The following is a 21,349-nucleotide window of genomic DNA, read 5'->3' as shown; positions in this document are numbered from 1 at the left end:
CATTGCGCACATTAAACAAAATACACCTGTAGCTTGGATCTGGCCTGCAGGCCACCACGTTGCACCTTTGGCCTGTGTGCCTCATTCATTTTAGCCACTGGCCAGACCATCTTGCTTGGTGCCTCACAAATTCATATGATACGTGGGGAAAATTCTCACAATCCCCTCCACCAAACCGCTGAGTGAATGAGGCCTCAGTAAGCTATCAATGGCTGTCCTTCCGTGAGTGCTTCTCTATGACAGCGGTCCCCAACCTTTTTGGCACCAGGGACCGGTTTCGTGGAAGACAATTTTTTCCACAGATAGTGTGGGGGGGATGGTTCAGGCAGTAATGCGAGCGACGGGGAGCGGTGGGCAGCGGCAGGCGCGGCTTCGCTCGCTCGCCCGTCGCTCACCTCCTGCTGTGCGGCCCGATTCCTAACAGGCTACGGGCCGGTACTGGTCCACGGCCCGGGGGTTGGGGGCCCCTGCTCTACGAGGATGAAATTACATTGAAATCACTTGAGCAGTCTCTTCAAAATACACATGCCCGGCACTGCACTAGTACCAACCAGACTTCCTGAGGATGTGGGCAGGCAAGCATGATTATTTTGAAATGTAGCCCAATTAAGAACCACTGCCTGAGGTCATAGAGCACAAAGCCAGTGACTGCAGAGCACCCAGGTTCCCAGTGGCTAGGCTCTACCTAGCACACCAGGGTTCCCCAAATCTACCCTGTGGGCTAGCACTCCACCCTCCTGCAACTGTAACAGACATCAATAATTGATCTTGGCACTCCTTCCTGCTGAGCCCGAATAACCCAGCCTCATCTACCCTTCAGCAGGCCCTACCAATCGATCAGCGTTGGCATTTGAGATGACATGCATTTGCCACACCTGCTATTCAGTGTTGGACCCCGGAAACCCTTGCCATTTTCTCAAGTGGCTCAGCCTTCTTATTCCCAGGATGGGTAAGAAACAGAGAAAGAACCAGACCCAAGCCTGGCCCCATTCTTTAGCTTATTTGACCCCGATTCCCACGCCAACCCTACGACGCTTGCCTTGACGATAATGTATGTCTGCCCTGGGGTGTTTTTGTTGGTTTGGGGTTTTGTCTACAGGTTGTATGGGTGGCAAACAAGCCCAGAGAGGGCTAGTGCCTTGCCCCAGGGGAACTTGAACCATCTCCCCATTTCTAATTCAGGGCTCTTTCACTCCACTCCAGGGGGCCTCTCACAACCAGTTAGGAACTACTAGAAAAGCCAGAAACACGATGGGAACCTCATTCATCTCGAACCAATCACATCTGGTTCACTTCTCCCTGCTAAGCAGTAAACAGTGGAGACAGCACCCAGGCTGGCTGCAGGCTGGGATCTCAGCTCAGAGACAAGGCTGCGGCCAAGAGCTGGTGAGGAGTCATTCTCGCGCTGATCCCTGGGCTCTAAGAAAGAGATTTTCCTTAATGAGGCTGAGATCGGTGATCCGACACCACTAAAAATTGCCCTTTTCCAAAGCGATTATCCACACAAACCCAGGGAGGGGCTCCAACGTGGAGGTGCTTCCAGCAGCAGCCCAAGGGGGGCCTCTGTGGTCCCACCACTTTCTGTCTTTATTAACATTTGCAGAAAAACTCACAGTGTGTTTTGAGGCAAATGAAAACCAAGCAATGTCATTTTCTTCCCTCAACCAGGCCACAGGGCTCCTCCTTGCCCTTCTCTCCTCACTCACACTAGAATTTTTTTCCTAAGCTCAAAAATACTAAAAGTTCCCTGACATCTGCAAATCTGCCTTTCAAGGTCATTTTTAGCCAAAGGTGCCCAAAACTGAGTTCATCGGATTGTGTTACGACGGCATCTCCTCCCTCGGGAACAGCTGTATCTGCACCTCCAAGTCTTTGCCTTCTATGGGGATTTGGGGCTTCCGGGGGCGGCAGAGGAAGGCACCCAGCCTGCCCGTCCGCATCCACGTCCATGTCCACATCCACATCAGCAAGTGAAGGCAAGACCAGAAACAGCTGCAGCGTTTGGGAGATTTCTGGCGACTCCCAGAGGGCGCAGGACTAACGCGACGGGAAAAAGGACCCAGGCAGCTCGAAATGTGAGGAGTTCCTATTCCTGCACACACTTCTCTCCAAACTTCTGGGGACTCGTGTTCATGGCGGGGGTCCGACTCGGTTACTCAGCCTCCCACCAACCTGCACTGCTGTTACCTAGTTTCACGTGGAACGGAAAGAAGTATCAAGGCTTTACCAGCCCGAGGTCACACACGCCAGAAAGTGGCAGGGCCAGAATCCACCCATGATGGCCTGACCCCAGGCCCGGGCTCTAACCACTGCCCCACGAGGCTCTCTTCCCATTACCTACTGAACTGACCAGAATGCACTTTGCCCTAATCCCGTCCCTCCTCCTTCCAAAGATACAGTCATCTGCTGCCTTCAACAACACACTTATTTCCAACAAGGCTCTGGGTGACACCTCAAGGCCCAGGTTCAGGGCCAGCAAAACCCATCCAAGTGCACACATGTGTACGCGCACGTGCGACACCAACTCCTGAATTCCTTGTTGGGGGGAAAAAGTGCTGCTTCTGTTCACAGCCTCCTGTTAACTGGCAGGAAAGACAAGACTACAGATGTGAGCTAGGAAGATGGCCCGCCACTCCCCATGGCGGGGCTCTTAAGGACAAGGTTCTCTCAAGAACCTCTAGGTACCGAGACAAAGACAGTCTCAGAGAATCAGGCGGCATCAGGAGTGTGAGGGCCGGGAGCCCCGCCAGGACCCGGCAAGAAAGCATCTCTGGCAAAGGGCAACTTTGTATGGCAGGGAAGGAGGGCAAGGTGGGTACTGGAGAGGCTGTGTCCCCATCAGTCTCTGTGTGGCAGCAGTACCAAGCCTGAGTCACCCACATAAGGGGCAGGGGATCCTCCAGGTGAGACCAAGAGAGCAGAAGCTCTGCGTCCTCAGAGGGAGGGGCCGAGGGGGCCTGAGACTTGGGAGAAGCTTGGGAGGTGAGAAGAGTAAGCGAGAGGGCCCAGCCTGAGTCAGGGACCCAGGAGAGAACTCCTCCTGGTGGGTATGGCTCAGGGGCTTCAAGACCAGAAAAGACTGCTGTGCAGTACTGGACTGGGTGGTTACACACCCTCTGGATGTACCATCCTCCACCTCAAGTCTTCAGTAAAAGTCTAGTACAGTCGTCCCTCGAGACTAGTTACAGGGCCTCCATGGATAGCAAAATCCACTGATGCTCAAGTCCCTCATATAAAATGCTACAGTAGGGGCTTCCCCGGGGCTTCCCCGGTGGCGCATTGGTTAAGCATCCGCCTGCCAATGCAGGGGACACGGGTTCGAGCCCTGGTCTTGGAAGATCTCACATGCCACGGAGCAACTAAGCCCGTGCGCCACAACTACTGAGCCTGCGTGCCTAGAGCCCGTGCTCTGCAACAAGAGAAGCCACCGCAATGAGAAGCCCACGCACCGCAACGAAGAGTAGCCCCTGCTTACCGCAACTAGAGAAAGCCCGCGCGCCGCAGTGAAGACCCAACGCAGCCAAAACTAAACAAAAAATAAATAAATTTATTTTAAAAAAATGGTGTAGTGTTTGCACATAACTTACACCCATCCTCCTGTACCCTTGGCGTCTCTAGATTACTTATAATACCTACTACAATGTAAATGCTATGTAAATAGTTGCTGGAGTGTGGCAAATTCAAGTTTTGCTTTTTTGGAACTCTCTGAAATTTTTATTTTTGAATATTTTCAATCCGCAGTTGGTTGAATCCACCAATGCAAAATCTGTTGATGCTGAGGGCTGTCCGGACACACGATGGAAGAAAGAAAGAATGAACGAACGCCTACACCAAGCAACACCAGAAGCTCCTTTTCTGCATTCAACAGGCCTCCCAGGCAAAGATCCCCTTACAGTGGAAAAGGTGGGGCCTTGCAACGTTTCAGAAAAACCCTCCCAGTTTCCCACATCCCTCCAACCAACTGGGTGATCTATGGAATTCCATAATCTCAGCACCTCAGGTCTCCCTTCCATAAAACAGGGATTAAAAATCTCATCACAATCAGACTGTGGGGCATCAAATGAGATCATATATATGGGTCTGCTGGGTACATGGAACAATTCTGCTGTGCTTCTGGAGAGGGAAGGGAATGAAAGAGAGCCGACGTGGCAGGTCACTCCAAGCCCTGGACCCAGTGGGTCCCGCTTGTGCTGTCCCTTTTTCTTCCAGATGAGGAAACTGAGGTTCGATTAGGATAAAAAACTTGCCAAGGTCATGCAGCTTGTGAGGGGCAGAGCCAGGATTTGAACCGTTGGATTCAGAAGTGGGAATTCCCACTTGCTTACGGCCCTACTCGAATGCCACCTGGACTCTACAGCTGCCTTCGGAACTCCTTCTCGAAGAACATTTAACTTTAATCCGTACATTCCTCCCCAGCAGACATGCACACAACTTTATTTAAATATATCATCATTATCATTGTTTGGCCAAAAAGATTCCTTATCGGTGAGATCTTTTTCTCTATGCACACAAACACACACACGTACCTCTCCAGCAGGATTGAATAGATCTTTGTGAGCGGTAGGGCTACTTAGAAACAAAATTTGCCCATTATATCAATTCAATTACATAGCAACCACTTTTTTAAGAGCATATTTATTTGAGCTTAGTGTGCGGTGAATCATCAAACATTTTCTTTCTTCAAACTCTTTTGGGAAGAGAAAATGATCAAGTGAAAGGGAGGAAATGTTATGCATATCATCCCAGCTATTGAGAATAATGCTGATGGATTTTCCTCTCACACTTTTAATTTACTTAATTCCCCCGCTTCCATGAACAACCACGCCTCGGCTTCCTGAGCGCTTGTCTCCAGAGGGTTCGAGGCTTTCCAGTTGCAGTCCCCACTGCAGACTCTAAAGGGAGGTTCTAGAGTCATGGGACAAGTAGCCCCACTCCCAGCGTGTGGGCGCGATGTCAGCGGTCCTCTGCGGACACGAGCACTAGTTGGAGCCCAAACGGGGTTCGGCTCCAGTTTCTGACTCTCTGGACTCCCAGTCCAGGGCTCTCCCCATCTCTTCAGCTGGGGACGCTAAGGACGGCAACTCAGGGGTTGAGTCTAGTCTGTGGTCCTGCCCTCTTGGTGACCCCTCCCTGCTCCCCCAAATCCCAGGCCTCCTTGAGCCCATCAGGCTCTGAGCTCGGCCCCCGTTGTCCCCATTTGGTCTCTGGGCTCAGAGGAGGGAAGGGTCCCCGGGGACAGCCGCCACCTGTGGCCCCAGCGCTATCCCCTCTGCAGCGCCAAAACTTCATCTCCTCAGCCTCGCAGAACCTGCAGGCAGTGCCCTCAGAGGTCGCTCTGTTTGCCTTGGCTCCACAGCCTGCTTCCCCAGCAAGAAGCCGCTAGAAAGGAAAATAAAACAACAACAAAAAGCCTTTTGATCTGCCAACGGGACGTCCCCATCCAGCCCTGTAGGAAGGTGGAAACCACCCTCTGTAGTGACTTGCTGGCCTCCCTCTCACAAGTGTTCTCCAAAGGCCCCCAGGGTCTTTCAGAGACCCCACCTAGCCCAGGCTCCTGGACCCCATGAGATGAAAGGGTCAAAACGACATCTGTGGGGACCAAGTGGGGATGGGCAGGGGGCAGGAAGAGGCCAGAGAGGACCAAGCAACTATGGGAGAGAGAAGATGGCCATTGACCCAGCTGGCCACTCCACAGTAGGTGGTCTCCACAGATTGTCTGCTGGGTGGAGCGGCAAGAAAGAGGTGTGTTCCAGAAAAGCAATTCAGTTCGCCCGTAGGGAATCAGGCAAAAACATCATGGCTGTCCACGCAGGGATATACTAGTCATCCATCACAAGAGGACGTGGTAAGTAAATGACACGTGAGCTGTGCCTCTCCCCTACACCGTGGTCCACCCTGGAGACCCCCTACAGCTTCAGGGGACAGTTCCGCTCACTCTGGTAGCCCCTACACAAGCACCTCCTTCAGTCTCTTGGCTTGAAGGCAGCCTGGAAGCTTCCAGAAGTTGATGTCCCCAGGAGCAACCCTCAACCAATGAGAGACGGAAGTCGGTGACCACTCGCGGGGTCGATTCTGAGGTGTGCTTCACACAGTCCCTGGGAGGGTCCCCAGTGGGACAGGGCCCAGGTGCCCACAGCGGGATGCTGCTCATTAGGGCATCTTTCGTTGGCTCCCCTCCCCTCCCTGCTCACTCACCTCTCTGGAACCAACCTCATCATATATAAACTCTGCGTACCCAGATCCATGCTCAGGGTCTGTTTTTGGAGACCCCCAACTAAACCAAGGCAGAGGTGTATGTGCTAAGACGGAACAATTGAAAAGATGCAGAGTTGAAGGGATGGAACACCGCAGGGGATATAGGAATGGCAGGCACCATGTACACAGCTGTGCTCATTTACTGGGAGAACAACCCAGCAGAGACGGGGCTGCCCACACTGGTGGTCTCCCAGTGAGGAGACTGGTTTAAGACTCAGTTTCCATTGAATACGCTTTTGATCTATTTCCGTATTCTCTTACTATGTTTACTCTGATTATTTTTTCCTTAGGTCTTTCACCAGTAAAAAGTGATTCATTTCAAAGAGCTTGTGGTAACTCCTGGAAAATCAAATAAATGAACTACGGAGAGGGAGAAAATCCCAGAATCGATAATCCTCCTCACTTCCTAGAACCCTCCCACTTCCTTCTCACCTCCTCGTACCCCCGGCCTCCCTCTCAGCCCACATGCAGGACAATAGGTCCCAGTCCCCTTAGGGGTTTGACAGCTGCCATTGAACAGGGGATTAAGGACTGGAGGGGAGCAAAGGGCCAGGTGAGAGGCCTCCGAGACCCCAGATTCTGATTTTCTCCCACTCTGGCTGTTAAGACATGGACTGGCTCCAACAGGGAAGACCCTGGTGTCCCACAGAGGAGCAGAGCCAGGGAACAGACCATGTAATGCTGGAGAGCAGGCTTGGGGTTCAGACCTCCTGAGTCTTTAAAGAGATGATTAAATTAAAATGAGGCTTTTAGGGCAATCTGACTAATGCCCTTATAAGAAGAGATTTGGACCCCCAGGGGACACCAGAGGTTCACGTGCACAGAGGAAAGACCCTGTGAGAACAGTGAGAAGGCAGCCTTCTGCAAGCCAGGAAGAGACCTCAGAAGAAACCAAGTCTGCCAACACCTTGATCATGAGCTTCTAGCCTCCAAAACTGTGAGAAAATAAAATTGATAAGAATTAACTTATTTAGTCCTCACAACAACCCAATAAATTAGGTATTATTTTTAGTCCCATTTTATGGACAAGAAAATGATGAACAGAGAGGTTGAGTAACTTGCCCAAGGCTACGGAGCTGCTGCGTGGTAGAGCTGGGACCCTAAACCATTCTATTGGATGAGATTAGACTCGTTAAGTGCCTGGCACACTGAAAGTGATCAATATGTCAGCTGCGCTCATTACCCAAGACAGCCTGAAAAAGACTGGTCTACAAAGGGAAAAATGGGGGGAGGCATTTTGTGAGCACCTGCCAGGTGCCTGGGATGGATGAGCAAAGACAGACAGGGTCCCTACCCTCCAGCGGTTACGCTAGAGCAGCGGAGATGGAAGTTGAATAATCACACAGACAAGTCAACAATTGCTCAATCGTGACTAACTCCTGTTAGGGAGGGGATGGTGGAGCAATCAGAGCCAATAGGTGGGAAATTTGGCCCACTTGGGAGTCCAGGAGGGCTTCTTGGAGGAGGTGATGGGATCCAAAGGATGAAGAGGAGTTGGGTAGTTAAAGAGGGAGGGAAAGCATTGCAGGGATGAGGGAAGAGCATGCAGAGCAGACCTGTTTGGGTTGGGGCAAGGTGGCTGGTGGGCTGGAGCAGAGGGAGGCAGGCCTGGGTGGGGGAGGGGCAGAGGCTGCAAGAAAGCCTTCTGAACACAGGTGAGAATCTATTGAAGCGCCTCCGAGAGGGCGCGAGGCGGCTAGCACGATCACAGTACACAACAGATGTTTTCCCTAACAAAGTGTGTAAGTCGAACTTCAGTAAACTGAATTTTATTTTTAAGGCAGTAGGGAGGAATGGGAATCTGAGCGTTAATCTGTCTGTAAATTGGATGAGGATCCTCTGATCCAGCTGGCATTTTCACAGATCCGGCCGCCTCGAGTGAGGTACACCTGTTAGGTAGTAATACCGGAGGAGGACTGGCCTTCCATGTGTCAGGGTGTGGGCGGGCATCTCTGCTGGTCGAGGCTGTCTGTTCCCCCATAAGTCGCAGGGACACCTGACACTGCAAACGTGGCTTTCCCCATGGAGCCATCTCACAGCCTGTTTCCTGGTGACCACGACTTTCCAGGCCGCCCTTCCCCATCTCCCCCTCATCCTCCAAGCTTTAACTTGTGCTTACTTCCACGGGGAGGCCTTCACTGCCCCCGCCCCCAGATGTAAGTGCCTTTCATGACTCCCCACTGGCACCCCTGGCTCCCCACTGGATTTGTCCCCATGCTGTCCGCAGTGCCCCCACCTAAGGGGCGTTACGGTGCATAGCAAGGAAGGATGCGATCCCTAAGAAGCTATGACTAAGAATTCATCATTCATTCCCTCACTCATTCATTCTGCGTGTATGAACGTCTACGAACATCTATTCAGTCCCAGGCACTGAGCTACACACTGCAGGCTCCGTGGAGACTGAGACAGACAGGTCTCTGCCCTCATTCCATTGAGGGAAACAGATCAGAAATAAAATAATCAGAATCATTCCAACATTCACTGAATACTTTTAAAGTGCCACCTTGAATCCTAAAAGATACATTTATGTATTTTGATCTTATTTTATCTTCATAAAACCTTATGAGGGTGATCATTTCGCAAAATATACAAATATTGGATAATTATGTTGTACACCTGAAACTAACATAATGTTTTATGTCAATTACACCTCAATTTAAAAAAAAAAACCTTAAGAAGTGAAATGGTGGTACAGGGACTTCCCTGCTGGTCCAGTGGTTAAGAATCCACCTTCCAGTGCAGCAGACACAGGTTCAGTCCCTGGTCGGGGAACTAAAATCCCGCATGCCGCAGGGCAACTAAGCCCCTGTGCTGCAACAAAAAGACCCTGCATGCCGCAACGAAGATCCCGCAGGCTGCAACAAAGATGCGGCACAGCCAGATAAATAAAGAAATATCTTTTTAAAATAAATAAATAAAATGGTGGTACAGAGAAGTTAAGTATCTTGTCAAAGGCTAAACAGAGGCCATGGACTGTGGCTGAACGGGGACTTGAACCCGGGCCCTTATGTTCAGAACTCCTAACCCCGATGGCGTGTTGCCTCTCACGCTTTCAATGCATGGGGATGAGGCGGTGTATCTGAACCCTCGGCCTCCACAGCTGAGCCTCCAAACCCTCCTGGGCCCCTGTGAGATGGGCGCCAGAGCTGGAAGCCTTGGCTATTTCCTCCTAGGCCCCCTTCTCTTGCAGAGAAGTCCAGACGACCTGCCAGGGAAGAGGAACCCAACTTGCCGACATCACAGTGACTTCCAGTGCTAAAGGTGAACCCAGGATAAAGAGCGAGAACAATTCATCTGGACCAGATATTCTCAGCCCGAGAGGAGATGGAGATGGCAGGCAACTCCAGAAAGACGAGTTGAGAAAAACGTAAATGGTGCCTTTCACGAAGTCCTTTCATATTATTACTTCTAAAAAACATCCTATCTGCAATTGGTTATAATTCACATGCACCCATGTTTCTTAAGCCCACACTAACACCCAGCACCCTTCCAGACCTGCTGGGAGGGAAAAAATATGGAAAACAGCATCTGACAAATGTTAGCAGTGGACAAAGTGTGTCTGATGCAGACATTTACTCTTTTGATGCTTAGAACTAGGCCACGAGGTGGGTATAAATCCCCACTTTATTGATAAGAAAACTGAAATGTACAGAGATTAATTTTCTTGTTACTTACTAGTTGTAGAGTTGTGTGACCTTGGGCAAATGACAATACTTAGCCTCTTGGGTTGGTTTTCTTGGCTGTTAAATGGAGCGATAACAGTACCCACCTGTTGTGGATTGAATGGTGTGCCCCACGTATCCTAACCCCTGGTATGTATGAATGTGACCTTATTTGAAAACAGGGTCTTTGCAGATGTCATCAAGTTCAGATGAGGTCATTAGGCTCTAATCCAATGTGACTGGTGTCCTCATAAGAAGAGGAAAGCTGACCTGGTGCAGCTACAGGGAGAACACCGTGTGATGACAGAGGAAGAGGCTGGAGTGATGTGCCCACAAGTCAAGAACACCAAGGACTGCCAATAGCCACCAGAAGCAAGGAAGTAGAACCCTCCTCTAGAGCCCTGCTGACACCTGATTTTGGACTTTTAGCCTCCAGAACTGTGCGAGGATGAATGTCTGTGGTTAGAAGCCCTCAGTTTACGGTACTTGTTACTGCAGCCCTAGGAAACCAACGCATCACCTCACCGCGCTCTTGAGCTGGTCCACAGCTCTGCCCCGGTGTTTCGGGGTGAGGGGCTGCAGAAGCTGAGGTCTGGGGGCAGAGTGAATGAGATGTGTTTCAGGGACCCCACGTGCCTGACTCACTGCCTAACCGGCCTGCCTCCCACCAGCACTTTTCAAGGAAGCCAGGAGCATCCTGGTGCAGCTACAGTGGGAGGCCCCTCTCTCAGTGCCCCCAGGAACAAGCATTCACTATGCCAGGGGGCCACGGGCCACGTCCGAATCCCGTCTTGGGGAGCCATACTCTCTCAAAGACCCCTCCACCCTGGTGTCCAGCTCGCCAGTTATCCCTGTGAGGTCTTTTGCAGGGGACAGTAAATCCCCATTTTTCGAGGCGTGCTTGTATTTTGGCTGGAGAAGCACCTCATTCCCCTGGGGGCTAAAAACTCAGACAAGATGAGTACCCTGAGCTGGCCCTGCTGGAGAGAGCCCTAAATGTCAGGCACCAGGTGGTGGCGGGCTGCCCCCCAGGAGGCCGAGGCGCACTTGGCTAGCAAGAGTGCTGCAATCTGTCCCAGCCGGAGAGGCAGCACCCTCAAGCCCCGCGCCCACAGCAGTAATTAGCCGTGAAAAGACGGGCCTAAATCCAAGGACCGGGGCTCCAAATTCTTCTCCCATTTCCAATGGAAGCCATAGTAGTTCAACTATTATGAACTAGAGAGCCCAGCCCCAGGCCACCCAGGATGGGAGCCCAGAGCCTCTCCATCCAAGAGATGGGAGTGACAGGCGTGTGCACAGGGGCAAGAGGGGGGGGCGCTTGGAGCCTCTCCTCGGGTGCTGGCCCCTTGCCAAAGGCATCTCTCGTTTCTTACTCAAGTGGGCGAGGAGCGATGTGTAAACCTATTGACACCTACTAGGTGCCAGGCACTTGATCAGCTTTCTACATTCTTCCCATTTTGCAGAGGAAAAAACTGAGGCTCAGAGAGATGAACAAGGGTTAAAGTAGAGGTGTCAGGATTTGAAGCTAGGTCTGACCACCTTGCTGTTCTCAGAAAAACAGGGCTAGAAACCCTCATCAGGCCCCCTCTCTTTACCTGCCCAACCCCACAAGGAGTGAAAGGGGCCAGCAGGAGGCTGCATAGATGGGACAGGAAGCACAGGTAGCCTTCTGTCATTTGGGGGACACCCCAAAGCTTGAATGCACAGGACTTCCCAAAGTAGTGTACATGGAGCCGAAATTCCTGTGGCTTTCACGATGAATATTTAAAATTAAGGCTTCTCATGCCCCTACACTACTCCGTCAGCTTCCAGATAGTTCCTGCAGCCTCCCCCCCCGGCCTTCTCTGCCCCTGGCCCTTCTCCCCCTGCCCCATGCACACACAGAAGATGAATACAGAAGCTCTTCCCCATTAGGGCATGGGAGGAGGAGACAGGAGCAGAAGTAGGTGCTGGAGGGTCCTGGAAGAAGTTCTAAGAGCAGTAAACTTCAATAAGGCAATGGAGGCCATGGGAGCTCTGGGGTGAAGGTCAAGGGTCTGGCTTAGTGCCCTTGCTGTGTGCTCACTGGCCAGCCCCTTGGCCCCTCCAAGCCATCCCCACCTCCAGTGTATTATGGGCAATATATGATCTGTCCAGAGATCATTTCCATGGACATGGTCTGTAATCTCTAAAGAGCAATGCACATCAGGGATCATTAAGGAAAGGAAGCATCCGTGTTTTAAGGACTATGTGCCAGGTCTATACTAGAAGCTTTAAATGCATCATCTCAATTAATCCTCGAAGTACTCTATCCAGGAAATATAAATGCAGGGAGTTAGTGCTCAGTAAACACCCAGCCTCCCTTGCAGCGGGTTTCAGGCCAGGTGACAAGTGCTCAGTAAATACCCAGCCTCCCTTGCAGCTGGCATCGGGCCAGGTGACAGTTCTGACCAATGGACTGGAGCTGAAGTGATGTGTGTCACCTCCAGGGGACACAGTGGAGCGTTAGTGTGCCTTTTCCTTTTGCATTGCTCTCTTCGCCTTCTGCAGTAACCATGGATGCCACATCGTCCTGGAAGTGCAGCTATGAAGATGGTGGAGTCACCATCCGCCTGCGTCCCTGAGTAACTGTGTACAGCAGAGATCCATGTTAGACAAGTAACGTAAGTGAGAATTAAAGCCACAAGGTTAAGCCACTGAGAGTCTGGGGTCATCTGCTGTGGCTGCTGGTATTACGTAGCTTAACACTCTTATTGTTGCTGTTATTCTGCTTTTCACAAATACGGAAACCAAGGCCACATAGCCAGAAACAAGATGCAAGTTCACATCTGTGACTCCAACACACATCCTCTTTCAATTACAACCTTTTGTTGCTGAATAAGATCATCCCCTTCCTGTAAGCAACCTTGTCCCCAAAAGCTCCTACCCCTCAGTGTCCCCAGGATGGCTGAGGAGTCAATGCAGGATGAGAAAAGAGAATCTCAGAAAGCACTGTGAGCCTGGAAAATGAGCAAAAGCAGGGAGGAGGGGGCCCGATCGCATCTCAGGGAAATCTTTTCTGGGGCTTTGGAGCTCACAGGAGGGTTCGATAGGAGAGGAAACATCACAGAGTGGTTTCGAGCACAGAAGGGAGAATCGGACCAACCTAGGATCAAATTCCAGTCCTACCACTTGCTCCCTTGATTTTTCTGAGCCCTACGTCCTAATCTGTAAGATGGGGACAATATCTGAACCGACTTTGAGGGTGGAGGTGAGACGAAGCATTGTCTAGCTCCCAGCCGAGGGTGAGCACTCCCCAAATGTCTGCCGCAGGAAAGATCGTCAGGCTCAGAGAACAGCCTTTGCTGGAGGGAGCTGAGGACGAGGTGCAGCCAGAGGCTGCCCCGCCAGGATGGCTGACGCAGCCCAGACAGCAGACCTGGCCCAGCTCGCATCCCTGCAAGAGACCAAGGGGCAGAACCCAGAGAGCGGAGCGGGGCCAGCCAGACACAGTGCGACGCAGCAGAGGAGCCAGATTATTTTAGAGTCGAAAGTGTCTTCTAGGAGGACGGCCTTTTATTTGGGTGTATCTCGGAGTTATCAGCTTAAACTCATTATCTGTACATATGGTCTTTGTACTATAGTTAAGGGTGGGAAACAAAGGATGGAAGGGAAAGGATGGGCATACACTGGCTGATGAAATATCATCCCTCAACTGCCAGTAACCAGGATATGTTCAGTGACATCACATTGGGCTTCCTGCCACAAGGATGGGGCTATCATGAGAATACTCACAAGATTTTAACTCTGGAGTCCCTCAGTGAGGCAGGGAAAGGAAGAAAAGAAAAAAGAAAAGCAATTTGTTTTATTCACCCTTGTCTTCCACCTCAAAAGCAGACACACACACACACACACACATGCACACACACACTGTGCCCAAAAATATCAGAGCTGGAAAGGATCAACGTTGATCCCTCCCTCCCACTCACAATAAGAGTATTAGTAATAATAATAATAATGACAGTGATGATTGTATTTGTTGAGCATTTACTACCTGCTGTGCCCTGTGCTAAGTGTTTCACATGTTTTATCTCGTTGACATTTCACAACACTCTGATACAGTATAATTAGTCCCATTTCACAGATGAGGAAACTGAGGCACCAGAGGTTGAATGGCCTAAGGTCACACAGCTATAAAGTAGAAGAAAGCCGACATTCAAACCCAGGCAGCCTAACCGCCTCACAATGCTGCGTCTAGAGAAATAGGGAAACTGAGGCTCAGACAGGGGTGGTGAGTCACTCGAGGTCCCACAGCTCCATGTATAACAGAATTGGGGCTAGAACACCAGTCTCCTTACTCCTGGTCCAGCTGGTCCAGTGACCTTTCCACTCCGTCCTGTTGCCAATCAGTATGTACACACACGCATAGGACTAGTGAACATGCTGTTGCTCAGCTCCAATTTGTTCAGTTACTAATTAAACTAGCAGTCTTGGGTACAAACAAGGGGCAAGGGCTAGACCTTAAGATAACAGGTGCTGAGATGAAAGAACTGCTTTGCCAGCTGCAAACACTGGGACCCATCTCCCTCTCCCTCTCTTTTTTTTTTTTTTTTTAGCGGTACGCGGGCCTCTCACTGCTGTGGCCTCTCCACTTGCGGAGCACAGGCTCCGGACGCGCAGGCTCAGCGGCCATGGCTCACGGGCCCAGCCGCTCCGCGGCATGTGGGATCTTCCCGAACCAGGGCACGAACCCGTGTCCCCTGCATCGGCAGGCGGACTCTCAACCACTGCGCCACCAGGGAAGCCCTCCCTCTCTTTTTAATGAGTGTTACATTATCTGCACACAACCCCACCCCCCAGTCAGAGCACTGATGCGGGTCCAAGGTGGCAGCCCGTGCGGCAGGAGGAGCCCAGGCTGGCGGGTTACTTAGCAGCATCAGATTGCAAAAATACCCCATCAAGCGATCATCTGCTCTGGGGGACTAAAGTGCTGGTTTCCAAGGCCCCCTCCCTTTGCTGTGTCCCAGCTGAGCTTGAACAAATGTTCCTGATTTTCCTTCTCAATGGCTGATGAAATAGACCAGAAGAGCCGCCCTCTGGAAAGAGGGGTCCCTAAGAGGGGCAGTCCAGCCATCACTCTTTGCTCGTAGCAGGAAAGAGGAGGGAGTAAAAACTGCACAGGCCTCCAGAGAAAGGTAACATGCAAGCTTGCAGACAGAAATGGGGATCCCAGCAGGAGCTGATCACCAACATCACCCTCTCCATCCCCAAACCACAGTGTGATGGAGGACAGGCACCTGGTTCACTTTGCCCTGTCAGGGCGGAGCGGGGCAAGACGGCCAGGAGCGGTGCCCCCCACTGGACAGAAGGCAGAGCAGGGCTGCCTAGCGCCCTAAAATGTTAGACTCTCCTGACTTTAAGTTTCAAGCCCCCGCCTCCTCAACCGCCACCCCGGCCCCAGACCATTAAAACATCACTAATTCAGGGAGCTGTTTCCAGGCTGACAAGGCAGTTTCTAAAGGAGGAGAGGGTACTACCTGGATTAGCCCAAGGTGTCCTAACTCCAACTCCAGATGAACTGATGCTTCTAGAAAGTGGCCTGGAACTTTCACTGATATACCTCCATTTCAGCCTCAGGCTGGGTAAAGATACGCCAAGGGTCTGCCATTTGAATGGATCTGGGGACCAGACGACCAGGAGACACAGTGCCCAAGACCTGAAATTTTGCTGAATCAGAGACCTTGGAGTTTGCCTGGAAGCAGTCTGAGTCCACACATGATACTCCACATCCAAACAGGGACGTCAGCAGTCCCAGGGGTCTCAGTTCCCTCCCATCTTCGGGGCAGGTTGGGTGTGAGTGAGGTGCAGGGAGCAGGGGTAGAACGCAGAGCCGCCAGCCCTCTGGGGGCCCCTTGCTCACTCCCAGTTTCCAAGGGCAGGGCTGTTCCAGGCAGGCTTCCCTCCACAGAAAAACTAGAGTCATTAAAACCAAAACAAAACAAAAAAACAAAACAACTCCTTTTGTTTTCTGGCCCCATGGAATGTCTTGAAGACAAATCCAGAGACAGCGGGCTTCTCCACCCTTTCCTCTGTCTCCTCCCTACTCTTCTGTCCTCTTCTATTCAAAATAAAAACCATGCTGATCTTTCTTTACAGCAACTTTGTCCTCGAGCAATTTGAGAGCATCCAACAAAAACATTTGCTACACTGAAAGCAAGAACCTCAACTCTCTTTCAGGGACCACCCTTTTCCATCACCTTTGCAGGGGACTCTGGGAACATGAGCGGGGGGGAGGGGGGCTGCCCAATGAGCCCACACTGGCATCCACGAGAAAGATGAAAACTTCCGCCAGCCACTATGAGACCATGCACGTTCTTAGATTTGCTCATTTGTACTCACTTGGGGTGCAGGGAAGAGGGAGGGAATTAGAGAGAAAGATGAGGCCACAGTGCTTCAGGGTCCCTCCAATGTCGAACAGCCCACACACGACAAAGATGATGCTCTTCATAGATGCCAGCAGCCGTCTGGCTCCCTGAGGCCTTGGCACAGACCCACAGACTCAACACACAGGGGCCCTGAGGTCCCACAAGGGGACACGTGGCAGGTTTCCACCAATAATTGTGAAATGACCACATGAATGTGGCCTGTAGACTCCAGACCCCAAGAGGAAATGAAATTTACCACTTGAAACTGGACTGCTAAAGCCTTTAAGGGCCCCCATCAACCCCACCCTGTGCCTCCCAGTTTATTTGTGCCCAGAGAGGGGATTCACCCCAAGACCCTCAACCCACCCACACCAGAAAGGGATCTGGCCAGATCCAGGGAACAAAGGTACAACTTTTACCAAAAGGGTGCATTCAGCGGTTTGGGTTTCAGACCCCAAAGAAACCTCAGAAAGTTAATGCTCCCATACACTTACTCCACACCAATTCGCTGTTAATGTAAAGTTCCCCTCCTTTTGGTTTTTCTGCGGGTGAATTTTTTATTCACCCATACATCCTGCCAGCTCCCCCAAGAAAAACCAGCTCCTGAGAGCCAAGCTTTCCAGTACACAGCGCAGTTATAACTGGGGCATCCCAGCCTCACACTCCGACCCTCTGCCCCATTCCGGCTGCGGTGGGGTGCTCCTCAGGGCTGGCCCCTCGTGTGTTGGGGGTTGGTCTGCGGTTGTCGGTCCTGGATTTCGGTGCATTTGTCTCGCAGGAACCAGAACTCGCCTTCCTGTGGGTGAAACGGCCAGGGAAGGGCGCCCCCTCGCGGGAGCGAACTCACCTCAATCCAGCCGGGACTCAAAGCCGGCGCGAACCCACCCGTGCCCTCCAACCCTCCAAGAGGACTCCCGCTGCGCCCCCTAAATCTGGACGTGCTCGAGCCTCGGATCCAACGAGCACCCAACGGAGTCTCTGCTTCCCCAAACCGCACACACCGAGTACGGAATAAAGGGGGCCCCGAAGGAAAGCGTGGCGCCCCCGCCCCGCCCCGCTTCCAGGGACTCCGAAGGCGACCCGCCCTCAGTGGCCCTGCTGGGCCCGGCAATCCTCACGGCCCGGATCCTCGCTCCTAATCCTTAGTCCCTACCTGCCCTCCTACAGAGTGGCATGGCGCGCACCGCCTCCCTCAGGACGCAGCCCTCGCCAAGACCCCGACTTGTAACCACACCTGCCACCCCCGCCATTCTGCTGCCCCCCCACCCCCAAATACCCGCCCAGAGCGCCAAGCAGCGCTGCACCTGTCCCGGGGGAAGCCTCTGGCCCTCGGCGGATTCGGGGCAGGGATGGGGACGAGCACGTCTCCCCCCGCCCCTTCCCCAGCCTAGCCGAAGTAGAACTTGAACATCCTGGGATCCCCCCATTCCACCCCCACCCCCACCGTGCCCAACAGTCGCCCGGGGGGAGGCGGGAAGCGCGCTTGGGCCCCCAAGGCCCCCGGGGCGCGGCGGCGGGCGCACGGAGGGCACTGAGGTGCGGAACCCCTACCTTCCAGCGGCAGTGGCCGGATCCCGCGCCAACTCCAGTCGGCGGCCGCGGGGGAAACTTTCCCCGGGCGGAGAAGCGCACTCGCAACTTGCTAGGCACCGGCTGCCTTCCCGGCTGTGGCGGCGGCGGCGCGTCCGGGGACCGGCTGGCGAGAGGCGGCGGCGGCGCTCGCTCGGGGCTCGGGCTCGGGCTCGGGCTCGGGCGGCCTCGCGCGGCTCCGCGGTGGATCACTAGGCGCTGCGTCCGCCCCGCAGCCTGGAGCCCCCGAGACGCCGGCGGCAGCTGCAGCCGCCCGCCCGCCGGCCCCACCTCCCCGCCACCGCTCCGTCCCTCCCTCCCTCTCCCCCGAGCTCCCTCCCCTCCCCAAACCTCCTCCCCTTCAGTCTCCAGTCGCCGCCGCCGCCGCCGCCGCCGCCGCCGCCGCCGCCGCCGCCGCCGCTGCCTTGGCGGCCGACGTGAAGGCACGTCTCCTCCGGCGAGCTGCCCCACTTGCCCCCTCCCGGGCTTGGTCCAGCATCCAGGCCTCGCTCCGGGGGCCCCTGGGGCCACCCTCTGCCCTTCTCCCCTTCTGTCACCCCTGCCCTCCTCCCCACTCTGCTCACAGGCCCTCGCTTCGTCTGAATTCAGGAGATCCGTAGGGGGAGTGGGGAGCTGGGCGCGCTAGACCGGAGTATTTATTCCAGGGAAACTTCCACGCTGCCCCCCGACCTCCGTGGCCGGACCGCAGGGCTGCGGGGTGGGATGATCCCCCATCCGGACCTCGCTCCTCATCTTCCCGCTGCCCTGGAAGGACCTGTTGAAAGCCAGGGTGATTCACCCTCACTGGGCTGCTTTGGACCGATGCCGTTAATAGAGGAGACTGGAGGGGTTGCAGCAAGAGGTTGGGGACGCGGGGGTGCCCACCCCAGACCAGATGCAAACGACTTGATTGCAAGAGGCCAGACCTGTGTCTCCATCTCAGGGCTTATCTTTTCATCTTTGTACCACTGCCTGAGCCACAGGCCCCCTCCCCAGCCACTGACACATGACTTCACCAAGACATTTAACCTCTGAACCTCTTCTGTGAAGTAGCTACCCACCGCCTGCCCCAGACAAAATGGGCAAGCAAGCAGATCAAAGCAGACAGCCCAAGTGAAAGTGCTCTCTAACCCCCCAGAGGAGAGGGGCTCAGATTGCCCACTCCTTGTCCCTGGGCAACAATTTTTTGACTCCCAGCTCTGAAGATTCCACACCCAGTGCCTGCCTGCCAGGACATTCAAACACACACAAGTTCTGCAGGAGGCCCCTTTGTCAACTGATTTGCACTAAGGGGTGAGTGACTGATAGGAGTTGAACCTACTCCAGTCTTGGATAGGAATGTTGGTGATGTCAGGCCACAGGGCAGCATTTGCAGGGGCAGGAAGTCTCTGCCTTTCCTTGCCCACATTCCAGGAAAAGGATACATCCTTCTAAGGACTTGGAAGATGTCAGGTCCTTTCAACTATTTCACTGAGTAAATTGAGGAGGGCCTAATACAGTAGAGGTGTGGCTGGAAGAAAAAAACCTGGATCCACAGTTTTCAACTGGACCCAGAGTGAGCAATCCTTAACCCAAGGGAAGAAAAATCTCTACTAATGCAATTTCTGTAAAACAAGGACAAGGAAAACTTGAAAGGGCTTCAGGCTCCACATTCACCCCTTCAGCTGCCAAAACAGTGTTGGGGGAGAGGCTGACCATTTGCCCTGAGAAACCTCACAGGCTCTTCGTTTCTGGAATGCTGTTGAGAGAGGCCGTCTGTGTGCGCCTCCTTGGCTGCAAGGCACCACACAAATTTAAAGAGGAAAAAAGCGTGAACCTACCATGAGGGTGCTGGGGCCCAGGAGGTGGAGGCCAGGGGCAGCGGGAGGGATGGATGGAGTTTCTAGGGATCCACAGGATGGGCAGAAGCAGGCGGGAGGAAGTGGGAGAAAGGAGCACAGGGAGGTGAGGACAGGGCAGGCCATTTGGACAGTCAGACACCCAGCTGGGAGGAGAGCTCTAGTTCCAAGTCAGAGTTTCCCAGACCTCAGCAGTTCTCTGCCTCCGTTGAGAATCTGGCCCTATCTGCACACCAGGTAGAACCATTTGCTTAATCGCTTCCTTAAAATCAACTCTTGGGTTTTTTATTTGCTTGTTTTATTTTTTTTTAAGTAAATGTGCGTGTTTTACAAAGAAATGTTACAGCATTACCATAAATGGAAAATGGGCATCACGTTACTATAAATAGAAGGTAACCATAAAATGCAAATAAAACGGTGTTATTAAATTCTAGCAATATATATTTAACCACAGTAAAAAAAAAAAAAAAAACTCCAACACAATACTGCTGCTTAGGGAAGGTGTGAAGCCAGAGGCCCCACTGTCTCTGGAAAAGGGAGATTAACAAGGATAGAAAGGTGTTAAGGACACAGCAACAATAAACCAATAAACCTCCTTCCCAGGAGGTCTGTCAGGGTACTGAAGACCCCTTATATCTCCTTCACTATCTCTACTGCCCCACAATCAGGAAACACAATTCTGAATATATTAGCTAAGAAGTACTTTCTGGCCAAAGTCAGGAACCTTAAGAGTTTAGTCCTGCATGAGAGAAGGTGATTTGGGTTACAGAGAGCCGGCCTTCCTCCTGCTCACAGGATGGCCTTGGGGAGGTCCTGCCTTGTCTGGCCTCAGTGTGGCCACCTGCACCACAAGGGCCCAGGGCAAATGGCTTCTAGAATCCTTTTTGGTATCCTTTGATAAAAGCAAGAAAGGAACTAAATTTGTGGCTTGTTGGGAAACAGAGAGGGAGAAGGCTTTACTGAGGAGAGAGGCCGGAAAAGGGAGAAAATGTTGGGAGTGGGCAGGGCTGAGGGTCAGCAGTCCCCAGGAGGGAGTGAAGGTGGTGTTAAGACCACTGCTGACCAATTGGAGTGGCCTGGCCCAGAAGGTTCTAGATTCCCCATTTGCCCACCCTGGAAGGAATCTTGTGGAGAATTCACTGTAATCCAACCCCTTCATCTTACAGATGGGGAAATTGAGGAAGAACCACAGACTATCGTCTCCTCCTCGTGGTCAGAGAGCTGCATTGAACCAGGCCTCCTGACTCCGAGGCCAGGGCCCTTTCTACTCCCCTGTGTTTGGGGGTCTAGTAGAAATAGTTCTTCTGAAAATATTCACCTCTTCTCCAAGGGGGCTCTTAGACTTCATTTTTCTCCGTCATCTGGGGGAAAAAAAAAATGTTGAATTGGCGTGAAAGCCCCAAACTCACCTGAGTGTGGCCAGGTGGGCAACCCAGGTATTGTGCTCCAGCCACTGGCACAGGACACCTGGGGTGAGCGGCCACACATTGATACCTTGGGGGCACTAATGCAGAGCAAAGAGCTCCAAACCACGGGTCCACAGACCGAAGTTCCAGGCCTGGCCATCTTGACAATTCTCTTCCCTCTCCAGGCCTCAGTGTTCCCATCAGTAAAATGAGTGAGATGTTTGGGCGGGATCAGT

General features: G+C 52.7%; 1 protein-coding gene across 8 annotated transcripts in view; it reads right to left on the bottom strand.

Moving 5' to 3' along the window:
* The window catches only part of TSPAN18 (tetraspanin 18), a 181,567-nt gene extending 163,405 nt beyond the window's left edge, over nucleotides 1-18,162 (bottom strand). For all 8 annotated transcript variants that reach the window (XM_073808803.1, XM_073808804.1, XM_073808801.1 and 5 more), the window contains exon 1: nucleotides 17,852-18,162. The gene's annotated coding sequence lies outside the window, so the exon portion shown is untranslated. The remainder of the gene's footprint in view (nucleotides 1-17,851) is intronic.
* Nucleotides 18,163-21,349: the final 3,187 nt, after the last annotated feature.

The sequence above is a fragment of the Tursiops truncatus genome, chromosome 8 (assembly GCF_011762595.2).
Source record: "Tursiops truncatus isolate mTurTru1 chromosome 8, mTurTru1.mat.Y, whole genome shotgun sequence".
Classification (NCBI taxonomy): Eukaryota; Metazoa; Chordata; class Mammalia; order Artiodactyla; family Delphinidae; genus Tursiops; species Tursiops truncatus.
Note: the sequence above shows the minus strand (reverse complement) of the source record. Positions and strands in the feature narration are given on the sequence as shown.